Here is a 13,212-nt window from a genome sequence, read left to right as displayed (position 1 = left end):
CCCTCTGGAGCTTTCTGGAACTTTTCTGGGTAAAGCCTGCTCGCTGCTGCAGGCCTGCCTGACGCCCAGGGCAGCGTCCCATCGGGAGCTCCCACCTGACCTGACCTGACCTCGCCACACCCTGAGCCCTACCTCTGAAAGGTGACCTATGACTCTGCCCCAGACGCACCCACCCCGCCGCCGGACCCCACCGAGACTAACCACAGACGACCCACCTCCCCACCCCCAAATTAGTGGACTGTGTCTGTGTTGACACATCCATTCTCACCCTAATGATATGTTTATTTAACTGATGACTGCTGTCCTCATTAGGGACTCATTGTTGAGCCTGGAATAGTGATTATTTTTGCTGATATTCCTTCTCTGCAAAGATGATTTTTTTTTTTTTTAAAAAAAAACATCGCTCTTTTGGTGTGCTATGAATCCTTAATGAGGATAGTTAAATTTAAAAGAAACCCCCAAACCACCCTTCAGGTTGAAAATAGAAGTGTCTGCACAAGCAGGCTGCTAATCTGCTGATTATTGATGGACATGATTGGTGACAGACCCACAACTTTCAATAAAACGAGAGCGCCGTGCGTGCATTTGAGTGCGGTAGCAACCAGAAAAAGCAGCAGCTTAGCCAATTGGCAGTGAGGGCTTGGGGTTCCAGAACATTCTCTTCCCTTTATGTGGAGTCATAATTCCGACGGTTTGGGTGTGGACACTGACATCCAAGTTGGACCCAGGGCCGCGCGGTGCTCGGGGAGGGATGGAGAGAGATGTTCATAAAAGCTTGTCCGCGGAGTCCTCAGGAAGTCCACGAGTGAACTTGCCGGCCCCCGAAGCCCGTCTTTCTCTTTCGGGATTCTAAGCAAATTCCCGGGTGGCAGGTGAGCGTTAGAGGACCAGGTGGGGCCGCGAGGACCGGAGCAGGGTCAGGGCGTGCGGGCGTGACAGCAGGTTAGGAGGAGGCGCTTCCCTAGTCGTGGCGGGGAGGTCACGGTGAGGTCACGGTCCTCTCGGCCCCCGTCCCCTCCTGCATGAGATTCAGGGTGAGGACCGCGAGGTCTCCGTAGGGCACGTGGGACACGAGGAAGCCACGAGGGAACAGCGGAGGCCGGAGCGTGCACAGGTTAGCAAAACCGAGAAGGGAGCGGCCTCGGGAGCTGGTCACGGGTTCCAGTGTTGGCCGTGTGGCCCCCAACATGTCACTCGACCCCTTGGACCCTTGTGCATGGAAGGCAGCGGGGCTCAGTGAGACGGTGGGTCTCAGGAATGAAGCTGCTGGCTCGCCGCCACCTCCCGCCAGGTACGCGTCCTGTCTGGCCCCCAAGTGTGGCCTCTCCTCTCGGCTGGGGTCCGTGAGCTCCTGGAAGCCTGGTCCCCCCCAGCCCCTCCTTGCGAGCCGGCCCCACCCGGCCCCAGCAAGTGCTCGGTCGGTAGCGATGGGTGTCTGGTCATCGGCCTCCCTCCCAGGGCCTGGACGGGCTCCTCCGTCGCCTCTGGGCTCCCGACTCTCGGGGGACACCCTTCTCCTCTCGGCCGACACGTGCCCTGAGGCTGGGGGGCCACTTCCCGCTCAGCACCCCGGGCGGTCCTTGCACGTGGACACAGTCTTCCTCGCGGGCGCTGCCCCCGGATTGTGGTCTTGGAAGCATTTCTGCTTGTGCACTGACCACCCGGGCTTCGGGTGTGGCCTTATTCTCTGCCTTAGTCCTCCACGGGTCCCCTCCAGCGTTGCCACCGCTGCCCAGCATCGGGCCAGCCAGTGGCCCACGGAGCCCGGGGAGAGCTGACACCTGCCCACTCGGACTGTCCCCACCGACTGAATCCCCCCTCAGTGTGGCTCCAGGAGCTCCTCTACCCAGGGGCAGAGCCGTGGACGGACAAGGGGACACGGGCTGGCCAGCCCCGACTGTGTCCCACACTGGTTTAGATTCCAGTATGAGCGTGGGGCAGGGCCCGAGCGTGGCGGACCGCGTCTGGCTACAGGGACCCACCGCGTGCTCACTGCTGGGTTTCCCATCTGTGTCTCTGCAAGGTGCCCTCCTGGAGGCCAAGCACCAAGTCTGACCGTTCGCGTTGCTCTCTGGGCGTCTGGCACACAGCAGGTGCTCCCCGGAAGCAGTGCAAATGAATGAATGAATGAATGAACGAATGAATGGGACGCCCATGGGCAGGATGCGAAGGGCGCCTGGAAGCCAAGCGGGGAGCCAGGGCAGTCTTGCCCGAGGGATGGTGGAGGCCACAGCCGTGGAGTTCAGTGGCTGGCCGCGGGCCCACGAGCCTTGGCCTGTCGGGGTTTCTCCGGAGCCATGGCGCTCGGGCTGCCCTTCGAGGCCCCGCTGGCTGGGAGCGGGGCGTGCACAGAAGCGGGGGGCGGCGGGGAGGCCTGGAGGCGGCCCGCGGGCGCGTCCGGGCGGCGAGGTGGACTCGGGGGGCTGCAGGAGGCTGCGTGCCTGCGCCCGGGACGTGGTGGGGAGCGTCTCGGCGAGGTCAGCGGAGGCCAGCGCCCGGGCCGGGGAGTTCAGCTGTGACCCCTGATGTTATTTTAAGGTGGTGGCTTTTTCATATTTAATTATGAATGAAATTGCATTTGAGGATCGCAGCTGATGACGGCGTGTGGTTATGCTGTGTGGGCTGCTTTCAAAATAGCTCACCCCAAACTTCATTAGTGATTAGTTCGAGGAAAGTGCAGCCTGACCCGCCAGCGTTTCTCATGCCGTCTGTACCCGAGCCGTGGGAGCTCGGGAAGGGCGGGTGGCCGTGCGGCCCCTGGCTCCTGGGTCTTGTGCCTGCAGCCTCGTCCTGGGGACCTCGGTGACTCCCTTGTGATTCTGCCCCCCTCCCCCCCCCCGGGAACTAGTCTCCACGATGGAGCTTGGACCACCCTGAAGGGGACTGATGGAAACCCCTGCCTGTGGCTCCGCACCGCCAGGGAGGCCGGGCCTGGCGCTGGACGCGCCCCGCCGGGCGGCTTGGCCCACTGAGTCGGGCCGCTGAGCCGAACGGCTGGCGCCCCCAGTCTCCCGGCTTCTCCTAAATATGGTCAGTGTTTGTCGTGCCTCCTACCGCTGTCTGCATGAACTGGAGATCTGGGCTTGGCCCCCCTCCTCTCTCTAGACTTAGTGTAAACCCTCGTCGCAATCGAGATTAGCCTCGGCGAGCAGTACGCACGGGTTGGCAACAGCCGCGGGTCCCAGCAGCGTCCCTCGCGCGGCGGCGAGCACGACACGCCAGCGCTTGTCCCCGCTGCTGTTGTGAGACCCCCTTCCCGATCCTGGCTGGGGCACCGCCGCGGCCGAGGCGGGGTCCGGGGTCTCGCCCCCCCCCCGCCCCCAGCCACCCCTCCCACCTGCTGCAGTTCAATGGGTTGACCTTCGGAAGGTGGCGCATCCCCGAGCCTCTTTATTTTCCCGGTATCTGTGTTTTGGGGATAAAGGGGACGATAGAAATTAAATATTGCGAAGGAACTGAGCACCGTCCGGGCTCCCGCGAGACCCCGGGGTTGCCCTTCGGCTGCCCTGGTGATGACGGTGGCATCGACGACCCACAGGTGGCTTAGTGGCGGGGAGCCTGAGAGCCGGGCCTCGACTCCTAGTCCTGCCACTTCCTGGGGACTCAGCCTCGGGCAAACGCCTCACCTGCCCGTCTGATAGCGTTTCGGGGTGAGGGCGCGAGCCCGCCCACGGCCAGCATTATCAGCCGCTGGTGACCGTGGGCTCCGATGCTCAGGACTGTGACCCGTGTCGCCCGAGGAGTGGCTGTGCGACCTTGAGCAGGGTGCGTGACCTCTCGCAGCCTCAGTCGCCCTACGATGAAGCGGGGTGCCCGGCCCGAGGGGCACCCGCGCGTGAGGACGTGGGGCCGCCGTGCTGTCCCCCCCAGGCCGCCCAGCTCCGTAGCTAAGTAACCCTGGCTGATGTGTGGCTCTGACGGCGGTGCTCGCGGGAGAGCTGCGTGTGCCGCCTCCTCCTTCGGGTGACAGCTGTTTCCAGGCAGATGCCTCCCCCGTGTTCTGGAGCCGTGAGGAAAGGGGAGAGCGTCCCAGATTTAAATTTGGAATGCGCGCAGGATCTCGCCAACCCGCGGGGCCCACGGGCTGGGGGATGTTCGGGCTCCGGCCACCGGGACGTCGGGCCCGCCGTGCGGCCTGGGCCGGGGTTGGGCTCTGGACGCACCAGGGGCTGAGGGTGGGGGGCACCCAGAGGGGCTTGTGGGGCCGGGCAGCGGCCGCGGACCGCGTGCGGCTGTCGGGGGGCTCTCTGGCGTGACACTCGGGGGAGGTGTGCGCGCCTCGGGAGAGGGGACAGTGTGGGGTCAGGTCTGCGTCCCAAGGGTCCCCCTGCCCCCCGCAGTGCCCTCTGGCCTCGGGGGCCACCCCAGGACCTTGTTCAGCCCTGGGCACAGGTCTGCTCAGGACGTGTTGGCCTTACCAGGTCCGGGTGAGGGGCCCTAGCCCCGAGCAGGCTTCCTCCTTGGAGCCTCGAAGCCGCTCACAGAGCCGGGCGGGCCCCAGGGGAGGCCTGTAAGGCCTCTGAGCTGTGGGGTGGAGGGAGGGGCCCTGGGACATGGGCGGGAGGCTGCAGAGAGGAGTGGGACGGGGTTGAGGGGGCCCTGTGGATGGGGGTCCTCCCCTGCTCTGGACGTCTGCGTAGGCCTCAGGACTCCCACCTTGGGGTCCGCGGGGCTGCAAGCTGCATGAGTCCAGTGCATGTCGTCTCATGTGCGTCCGTCACCCCAGGAAGGGCGGCCGGACCCCCAGCCAAACCGGCCCCAGGCCCCGGGCGACCCTACCCGCCCTGTCCCCGCTCCAGGAGCATCTGCTCCCCTAAGGGGCAGCGGCGGGAAGAGGGGCCTCTGGTCACACCCGGCTGAGGGGCTGATGCACTGTCTCCCTCACTCCGAGCCTCTCCTGGGGCAGGAGACATTCAGACACCCCCGCACGCACCCCAGGCCCAAGTAGCTCCCGCTCGGGGGGAACAGGGGCCAGCTCGCCTGCGCAGGAAGCCCAAAGCCTGTGGTCACACTGGAGGTTATTGGTCCGAGGTGGCCTCAGGGGACGAGGGCAGGTGCTAAGGGGCCCTCCGGGACGCATCTGGGGCGGCAGTTCCGTCCCTGATGGGAGACTGCACTGGACCCAGCATCTCCGTCCCCCTCCCCTCCGCGGGCTGCAGTGTCGTCAGAGCTCCGGGATGGATCCCCTGCACCGCCTCCAGCTCCCTGCCCCTCGTGCATCCGAGACGGACCCTCCCAGGGAAGGACAGTTTCCCTGTCGCATCTTCGAGGGGTCTTTCAGCTGCCCAGGCACCCTCGCGTCCCCGGGACCCTGGCGTCCCCCGGGAGCAGAGGGGAGGCGGCAGTCTCTAGGTTGTCACGGCCTCGTACCTGCGACCGTACACAAAAATAAGCCCGAGCCCTTTCCCGCGCCGTGCCATTTGCTGTCTATTTTTAACTCGTGCGTGCAGGGCCCCAAAGAAAATTCTGCGAGGAAGTAAGAGCGTATTGAGGTCGCCGATAGACAGTCACCGCAAAACCTAAGGTAATTGCGGAAATGACATCCCTTCTAGAAGGAGAGTGTCTGGGAGGGAGGGTTACTTTTGCAACAGGCACCGCGAGCCTTCTCCCGCCGCCGCGCACTTAATTCGGTTCCAGCCATGTCAGGAAGACTTGAGAAAAAAAAAAAAAAAAATCCCACCATTAAAGACGTGCTCTTTGTTTTTTCAATCTGTGACCCCAGAAATCTCTTTAGCAAGCCATGGTTCAGTGAACTGGCACACAGCAGCCGTTCAGCAGTGGAAAAAAATCATAAAGCAGATGGAAGCTTTACATTTTTGTTTAGTTTTTAAGAGCAGTTTTTATAACATCGCTTAAAACCATTCTGATGCATCATACTGTTTACACTCAAAGCTTTGTAGCTAAGATGTTTACAGTATGGAGAATGTTTTAAGATATTTTATAGTTATGATATTTGGATAATTGGCAAGGAAAAAAATAGTTTGTTGAGATTGCAGTGATGTTGGTGATCGTGAAGTAACTTATGAGTCTCAATAAATATGTCCAGTTTGGTGGAAAGTACAAACTCACTTAAAACAAAACAACACAAGAGGGAATATCTTTTTAGTGAAATCATTTCCTTTTCTTAATCAAAAGATGACAGGCAAGGCTTTAGGACTCCCATCTGCGCGGCACCGCGCCACGGCCCCGAGCCCGCGGCCTCTCCTTCCGTGATTGATAGCTGCTTCCCATCGGCCCGTTGCTATTCCGCGGGAGTTCGTGCAAACACCGAGGTTAATAATAAGGCTCCGTTTAGGCCCGGCCACTAAGACAGACCCCGGGTCCCCCACCTCCCCCCCCGCCCCCATATCTCAGGGCAGTGGAACTTGCAAAAGAGATTGTTTTTAATGTCAAAGAATTTATGCAGAGCTAGGATTTGGAACTCCTTTTTTTTTTTTTTTTTAACTGCCCAAAATGGCATTAATCAAAAACAATAACTCCTTTTAACTTTTCTAAGTGCTCCAGAGGAAAGTATGAAATAATCTGTGTGTGGGCCACGAATGCGGAGAATGCAAACATTTCACAATAAACATGTTTAAATGAAAGTCCCTGGCAAGATAGTCTGAAAGATAGTACATGCTGGGTTAATTAATGCAGACTCATAAAAATAAACCTCACTTTTAAGATTTGACCAATAAAAATCATTAGCATATTTGGATCAGATGACTTTATGTATACATTGAACTTCTCCACTGCAAATTGTCCTTGGAATGCCTGGAAACAGATTTCAGCTTAAAGCCTGACCCCCTCTTCTCTATCTGCTGTTTGTGCTTCCAATACAGTGATACGATGATTTATTCAGGTTTTATCTGTTATACCTGCAATTGATCTACCGGTGATGGGATTAGATTTATCATTTTGGTTGTATAAATCATGGTCAGATAGCCAGAAAAATGTTTAGTCGCACAAAAATCCCTATTGTTTGCTTACAACGTAGCACGTTTGATTTTTTTGTTATAATCAAATTACGATAGCACGTTATTTTTGCTCTCGAGGCGAGTTCGCTTGTGCCGCCCTAAAGCGAGTCACTTCGGCCCGTCCACGGAGGCTATCTCTTTATTTTTTTGAGATTTATTTATTTTATGATAGACATAGAGAGAGAGAGAGAGGCAGAGACACAGGCGGAGGGAGAAGCAGGCCCCATGCAGGGAGCCCGACGCGGGACTCGATCCCGGGACCCCAGGATCGCGCCCTGGGCGCTAAACCCCCGAGCCACCCGGGTATCCCCAAGGCCACCTTTTTAAAACAAGTGTTTTCCTGAAACCGTGCCGGCAAACGAATGTCGACTTCGGGGTGCAGATCGGGCAATGTTCTGAGCTCCTGCTAAATTAGGAATCACCCGGTTTTTCTAGAGCCTGATTATACTACGGAAGGTTCCAGCATTACGCTGTGCTCTCCGTACAGGTACAGGGAGGGACAAACGGCCACAAAGACCCCCCCGGTGTGACGCTCACCGCAAAACGCAACTCATTTCAAGGCCCTGAGCCCGGGAGGAGGAGGCCGGGACCATCTACGCGGTGCAAGTCTGAACCCAAGAGAACGCCGCACCTGAGATCCTTACGGGAATAAAAACAACCCGACACAGGTTATTGAGGGAGAAGCTCCAGGATGAGTTTAATTGTATCCAGCTTCATTGGCAGCTTATTTTGAACTAATGTGCGGTAAAATTGCCCAGCAGAACGACTCAGAGGAATGAGAAAGCACATTTTTGTCGTTGTTGGTTCCTTGCTGGTGTGCTCTCCTCGAGACAGCGGGCCGAACGCAGCTGAAGAAGGGGCTGGGTCCGTGGGCTCGGCCGGGGGCCGGGGGGCCGGGGGCCAGGCCCGTGTGGGGCGCCGGGCGAGCCCTTCCGTGGTCGCGGCGCGCTGGCTTGCCCGGAGCCCCACGCGTGCCCGCCCCCGGGAGCGCCGCTCCCACGCAGCTTTCTGGACGAGGCCTTCTGAGTCCGAGGGGCCTGCCAGACTGAGCAGCGTGGCCTCATACCCTCCATCCGTCCCAGACACTCAACATCTCCTGTTTTAGGGAGCGCGTGCTTCCGCCTCCCAAGTGGACCTCTGCGCCCGCGGGAGCCTCTGCAGGTGACCCTCAGCCCACGCTCCTCCCTCCTCCAGGGGAGCCCCAGCCCCGGGGGCCAGCGCTCTCCTGCAGGCGAGGAGGGAAGGGGCCACGTGCGTCGCCGTCAGGGGACCCAGGGGAGGCCCGAGCCTCAGGGCGGTGGGGCGGAGGCTCCCACACGCTCGCGTGGATTGGCGTGGATTTGCCATGGCGCAGGCCCAGGGTCCCCACCACGTTTTCGAGGGAGTTCCTGCCGATCTACTTTGTGTCCGAGAAGCGGCTGGACTCTGGAGGGCAGACCCTTAGATGCAGAACCTGGGAGGTGCTGACCTGTTCCTGGACAAACCGGGTGCCGCCCAGGACCCAGGCATGAACTTCCGCTCCCGAGGAGGTGGCACCCGTGGGTGCTGGGGGGGCGGCTGGGAGGAGGCAGGAGGCAGGTCCCCCCCACGTGCGCCGTTTCAGGACTTTTCAAGGGGACGTGTCGATGTGGTGGTGGTGGTGGCCGCGGGCGAGGAGCGTGGAGGGCATGAGCTGAGGCCAGGGTGGGACTCGGGAAGGAGTCCGGGGGGGCGGCCCAGCCCTCGGAGCCCATGGCTCCCAGGCCCCACGCTCGAGGCCTTCCTCCAGCTGTGGGTCTCAGACCGGGGACCCAATGTGCGCCTCCTTCGTGCCAACGCTGGGCCTCGTGTCCCTCCCCCTCCGGGCCGCCAGCACCTGCCACAGCCGGGAAGCTGGTGCAAGTGGTCATCCACCTTGTGCGGGCCTCGGGGACTCAATTCCCCCATGGCCTCTGGGTTTGATCCCCAGACTGTACACTTGGGAGCGTCCAGGCGTGAAGGGAAGAGACTCCAGAGGTTGACGGTGGGCTGGTGGCGCGGCCGGGCGAGGACCCCCTGGCCTTGCCCCCGTGCCGCTCTGCTTGCCTGGCTCGGCGTCTGTGCGCCCACGTCCTGTGGGGGACACGTGATCGATGGCCAGGTGAGACCCCCCTCCTGCTGGCGGATCGTTTGGTGTAACAACAGCAGCGGCGGCCAACTCAGTGCCGGGCACGTTGTTTCAATTAATTAATCATTAGTTAATTATCTCACTTAATGCAGCTCTTGCAACAACCTTTTAGACAGGTGCTACCGTCACCCCCCACTTTAGAGCTCGGGACCCCGGGGACCCGGCCAGGTTTTAGGTGCTGGAGTCCAAATGCGGTGGAGGAGGATTCTCCCCCGGGCGCCTCCCCCGCAGTTGGTGCGTCCTGGGCGCGCCCTGCACTGTCTCCCCCGTGGCGGGAGGTGACTTCAGATTCAACGTGGCTGTCGGTACAGCAGGACACCCTCCCTTACACATTAAGCGAGGAGTAAATAAATACTGTTTTTTTTTAAATGTAGGGCACTGGTATATAAAATTTCCCTTTGAAACACATTGATTTAAGGAGCCCTGTGAGTCCATTTTAAGAAAAAATCGCAGCTAGTTAACGGCACAGGTGTAAGCAGGGGTGGCCAGGTGAGGGTGGGACTCAGGTGATGGAGATTTGGGCCTGGTAGTCGCTCGTCTAGTTAAGATGGGAGGAAAGGGGGAAATGCAGGAGTTCCCGTCTTCCGTCTGGGAGGTGACCTCTGACGGGGTCTTATGGCCAGTTTGTTTCGGGGAGGGTCGCGGGTGTCCACGTTTTCCTGACGCGTGCCTGAGGCAGCAGCTCTTGAGCTGCCCACAGGGGCCACAGACCCAAGAAGCCTGTCCTCTTCTCCAGGGCTCATGCCTGGGTCTGAGTCTGGCTGCCTCGAGGGGAGCTGGCCCCTCGCTCGGAATTAGTGGCAGGGCCGGAAGCAGAAGAGAGGAGCCGGTGGCTGATCCGGGCTGGAGGCACCTCTCTAGCTGCCCGGCCGCAGCGCGACACCAGGTTGACGAGGTGCTGATGACCGTCCCGGCGTGGGCTCGTGGGCCTGCTGACCTCCAGGCATCCGGGACGCGTCCCCCCGTGTAACCGTGACTGTTGTAACGAAACGGGTCCCTGGCCATCCGGAGGGTGCTAGCCTGACCGTCCTCAAAGTGGCTTCCACGGCACCCCGGGAGTTCCAAGGAGAGCCGGTGAGAGCCGGAGGAAGGGGAGGAGGCCCCGGGCTCTGCTGGGCAGCCCCGCGGGAAGATCTCCCTGGAAGGGGGGGACTATGCTATAGGAAGTGCTGAGAAACCACCGTCGAGACCAAGTTCTCGGTTCCGTAGATAGGAGACCACGTTCCGCAGAAGAGCAAAGACCTCAAAGGTGAACTCTGGGTCGTCGTTTTGAGTAGAAAATGTCCACATCCAGGCAGATCACGGAGCTTGGTAGAGGACGTAGCCGAAGGGAGTCAGGAGGGTGCCTGCGGTCTCGTCCCCTGCTTCGGAGAGCCTGGCCCCCCGCACCTCTGGTAGGGCGGGATGTCCGCCTGGGGGCAGATCTGCTCGGCGCGCTCGACCACGACGGCTGCAGTCGAGGGCTACCTGGCGCCGGACCCTGGGCTGCGCACTTTTGGATGCGTTACCTCCGTTGGGCGGATGAAGCAACGGAAGCCCGGGGGATGGTGTGGCTTGTCCACTTGGGTGTGCCCGAGGTGCAGGCGTCAGACACACCTGACCGGCTTCTCTCATCCCCCAGGTTCAGCCAGGAGGCGGGGGACACGTGTCTCCCTCGTGAGCCTGGGAGACTTTGTGCACAGTCCTGCGGGCCGCCCCACTCGGCTCCCTGGGAGTCCGTGTTCTTTGAGATACGGGAAGGAAGCCAAGGATGGGTGACCAAACCCCGTGACAAGAAAGACCTCACGTACTGTTTCTTCTCTGAGGTCCCGCCGGCTGGGCGTGCGGGCGCGCGGGAGCACACGTGCTCGGGACAAAGCTACCCGTGGCGTTCATCCATCCCCTCGGGAGGTGCTTTTTCATTTACGTATGTATTTTTGCCTTGACGCGTTAATTTATGCCTTTATTACTTTTTGAAGACTCTCTTCGCCCTCCCTTCTCTCCCCACCCTGCACCGATGCGTGCCTTTGTGCATTCACTCGCTTCTTCACCTGTCCGCTCGTGCATGCGTTAGTTCATTCATTCAACAGATGAAACACTTGGAAATGAATTCAAGCCTTTGCGGGGAAACGTGGACTAGTTTAACCATGACCCCGGGTTGACCCCGGGCGTCTTTCTCGTCATTGGGTGTGTGGCACCCAGTGAAGTCAGATGCGTCGTGCCGGGGGCCCCGAGAAGGCGCTGCTGGCCTGTGAGAGGCACGGCTAAGCGTGTGCCGCTTGTGTGCAGGGGGCGGAGGGTCTATGAGGCCTCCCTCCCCAGGGCTTCCCCACTGCCTGAGAACTTATAGGGTCCCCCCAGGACCTCCTCACCAAACCTTGTGACCCTGAATCGTCCTTGGGCTGCTGCTGGGATGTGAGGCCAGGTGAAATCCGTGGCGGGGAAGCGATGGGCCGCTCTGTGCAGGAAGCAGGACCGTGGTGTGACACGGGGCACGGAGTGGGCAGGAGATACAAGGAAGGGCGTCGTGAGGATGAAGCAGATACCAGGGGCCCCGTAGAACTCGCATTTCCTTCTCCCGCCGAGGTTTCCGTGCATTTTCCCTGTTTTGAACGTCGCGTTATCAACGATCGGTGGGTGGGAGGAAGGCGCGCGGGGCCTGTTTCACTGGCTGAGCTTCTGTATCTGGAAACACAGGAACCATAAAATGCAATGCATAGGCGAGGTGAGATTTCTAGCAACAGTCGTGACGTCGTGTGCAAGCCAGGCTACGGGCGAGAGCGCTTTGCACTTGGACGTGGAGGATGTGGGGACGGCCCTGCCTCCGCCAGGTGGCTGAGGATTGGACACGGCTTCTGCGCCCGAGTTGGAGTCGTGAACTGGCCGGGCTGCTCAGATGGCTTAATGCGGACTTGTGGTTTGCTGAGAGGCCCGTTCGCTGCCTTACTGTGCACGACTCCAAACGCACGGAGGTGTTTTCCGGCTTTACAGGCGGTGTTTCCGGGGTCCGGCTGCACGGATCCCTTGGACGCGTAGAGCGTCGACCGATGGCTTTCATACAGGCCCCTTGTGTGGGGCGTCTGTTGGTCCCAGAAGGTGCTTCCAGCCCTTCCCACGCTGTGAATGCTTCCCTGACTCCACGGAAGGCGGCGTGGGTGGCCAGCTGGAACTCCCCCTGCACCCGGCACCCTGGACTGTGCTGACCTCCCAAACGCCGTCTTTCCCCCAGGTACTCCCGAGCTCCCCCCACCCACCCCCAGGCAGCCGAGCCACTACTAGGTGGCCTGTGGGACCCCTGTATCAGAACCCCACCCCTTAAATCTCAACTCATGGCCAATCGAAAGAGTTCTTACTACTGCCGGTTCCCTAGGCAACCAAAGCGTCTCCTTGCTAAGGACTCCGGGAAAGGGGAAGAAGACGCCCAGGCTCGGGGTCCCCCCCCCCCCCGCCGCCCCGTGCATCCATCCTCCACGCACCTGGGCGCCCACCCCTGCCCTCCCCGTCCCACCGTCCCTTCGCTTATTGCTCTGCTTGGTTTAAAACACAGAGCCATAACCACTCGGGGCAGCCAGCAGCATGGCCGGATGTAATATTAATTTCTTTTCTGGTTTATTTGTGAAGGAGTCAACCATATAAATCACTTTAGGCCACTAAGAAAGCGGAATCGCGTCTTGAAAGGGAGAAGTATGGCGCGTTACCATTAAGATCTCAGAAGAACATGCGATGGGTTTGAGCTTCCTCACGTGGGTGTAGTTTTGTTAACCTTGCTTTAGATTACGTGAAACGCTCAGAAAGTTTTTTTTTTTTTTTCATCCCCCCCCCTTCTCCGTTTTAGTGGGAAGCGTTGGGTACCCATCAGCGGCACATCATCAGAAAGTCTGGTGTCTGCTGGACAGTCTCCTTGTAATGCCATTTTTCATGACTTGTTTAATTAACAACCATTTTTGACCTAGACTTGTTATAAAAGTGTTACTATTCTCTCCTGCTAAATTATGTCTAATGAACATATTTGCATGTTATCAGATATAGCAATATATCATTTCGAATTTTGGCGTTTAAGCCTGCATCACTCAAAACAGCTTTTGTGGATTAGTAAGCAGGTGAAATAAAAAATCTCATTTCATATCTGAC

At 59.4% G+C, this 13,212-nt stretch overlaps 1 protein-coding gene across 8 annotated transcripts in view; it reads left to right on the top strand.

Moving 5' to 3' along the window:
* The window catches only part of LOC119863924 (zinc finger protein 536), a 428,184-nt gene that overhangs the window by 98,157 nt on the left and 316,815 nt on the right, over positions 1 to 13,212 (top strand). Inside the window, exon 1 of one of the 8 annotated variants that reach the window (XM_038529519.1) lies at positions 670 to 872. The exons of 4 other annotated variants lie outside the window; for them this stretch is intronic. The gene's annotated coding sequence lies outside the window, so the exon portion shown is untranslated. Of the gene's footprint in view, positions 1 to 669; positions 873 to 10,746; positions 11,009 to 12,682; positions 12,825 to 13,212 lie in introns of those variants that run through there. 3 more of the 8 variants (XR_005354817.1, XM_038529523.1, XM_038529521.1) reach the window with 3 other exon arrangements.

Source organism: Canis lupus, chromosome 1, assembly GCF_011100685.1.
Source record: "Canis lupus familiaris isolate Mischka breed German Shepherd chromosome 1, alternate assembly UU_Cfam_GSD_1.0, whole genome shotgun sequence".
In the NCBI taxonomy this organism is placed as follows: domain Eukaryota; kingdom Metazoa; phylum Chordata; class Mammalia; order Carnivora; family Canidae; genus Canis; species Canis lupus.
The sequence above is the reverse complement of the archived record's forward strand: the minus strand, read 5'-3'. Positions and strand labels throughout refer to the sequence as shown.